The 1,512-nt window shown below is 47.3% G+C and overlaps 1 non-coding gene across 1 annotated transcript; it reads right to left on the bottom strand.

Moving 5' to 3' along the window:
- Positions 1 to 315: 315 nt before the first annotated feature.
- On the bottom strand, positions 316 to 388 carry TRNAK-UUU (transfer RNA lysine (anticodon UUU)). Its single transcript has one exon. It is a non-coding gene; the product is annotated as a tRNA-Lys (tRNA).
- Between the last annotated feature and the right edge of the window lie 1,124 nt (positions 389 to 1,512).

Below are 1,512 nucleotides of genomic sequence, written 5' to 3'. Positions count from 1 at the left end.
GAAACTCCAATGTGCCCAGATGTCTGAAAGGCTGTCCTAACTCATCTAGAGTTTGCATTCTGTAGGTCAAAGCCAGAACTCGTTTTGTCTCCAAAACGAGTTCCTGTAAGCAACTACGCAAGCCCAAATGCTACAGTGTTACCCCAAACAATTCCTATTCCTCTTGAAAAGTAGCATCATCTATTAATAAAAAGAAATTAATAACAATTAATAGCCGTAGGCAGCACTTTCTTTTCAGATACTGTATTACACCTTAGAATTTTACTTTACGTAACCCTTATATATTAATTCAAACTTTGTTTGAAGTAAACTCTGCACCCAACATGAGGCTTGAACTCACATCCTTGAGATCAAAAGTCGCATGCTCTACCAACTGAGACAGTCAGGTGCCCACAAAATATACTTATTGAGTCACTCTAGTCTTGACAAGTCCCTCCCTCACAGAGCTCCCATTCCACCCATGGAAAGGTTTCTATCTATCACCGTGGAAAGGTTTTTTTTTTTTTAATTTGTTTATGTTTATTTATTTGAGAGAGAGAGAGAGAGAGAGAGAGAGAGACAGAGCATGACTGGGGGAGGGGCAGAGAGAGAGAGAGACAGGCAGATAGAATCTGAAGCAGGCTCCAGGCTCCGAGCTGTCAGCACAGAGCCTGACTCGGGGCTGGAACTCACGAACTGCGAGGCCATGACCTGAGCCAAAGTGGGACGCTTTACTGACTGAGCCCCCCAGGTGCCCCACCATGGAAAGATTTGAGGCAGGCACAGAACAGTGCTCTGTGCCATATCCCCTCTACCCACCTCCGTCTGCAGCCGTGGCTGGGATGCACAGCTCCCCACCTCCACTGGCCTCTTATTTGAGGAAGGAGGGAAGGAGAGGCCTTATCCCACAAGAAGATGAAGCCTGGAGGTGTCTGGGTGGCTCAGTCGGTTAAGTGTCTGATTTCTGCCCAGGTCATGATCTCACGGTCCGTGAGTTCGAGCTCCGCGTCGGGCTCTGTGCTGACGGCTCGGAGCCTGGAGCCTGCTTTCGATTCTGTGTCTCCCTCTCTCCTTGCCCCTCCCCACTCACACTCTGTCTCTCTCTCAAAAATAAAATAAAATAAACATTAAAAAATCAAAAAAAAAAAAAAAAAGAAGATGCAGGGAAGTTTGCCTCAAAGGATGGAGATGGGAGGTGGTGGGGAGATGTCAGGACTTTCACCCTTTAAGAGAAACACTTTCCACGTAATCCCTTTAGGACAGCCAATAGGAGTGAGTCCTACTAGTTTAGCAAGGCTTAAGAGGCCCCCTTGATGGGCTTTTCCTCCTTCTCTGGCCCCCACTCACGGCTGCGTCCCTCCTGCTTCCTGGATGACCTCCCAAATAAACTACCTTTCCTCACGTCTTTGTCTCAGGCTCTTCTTTAAGGAAACTCAAACTGGATTCTTACGCCCATTTTACAGATGTGGACGTGAAGGCAAATTGCCTTAAAGTCTCACAGCCATAAGTAGCAGAGGCAGGACTCACACCAGA

The sequence above is a fragment of the Lynx rufus genome, unplaced genomic scaffold, assembly GCF_022079265.1.
Source record: "Lynx rufus isolate CCGP_SWC_20201006 ecotype Redwood Valley unplaced genomic scaffold, mLynRuf1.p SCAF_17, whole genome shotgun sequence".
Classification (NCBI taxonomy): Eukaryota; Metazoa; Chordata; class Mammalia; order Carnivora; family Felidae; genus Lynx; species Lynx rufus.
The sequence above is the reverse complement of the archived record's forward strand: the minus strand, read 5'-3'. Positions and strand labels throughout refer to the sequence as shown.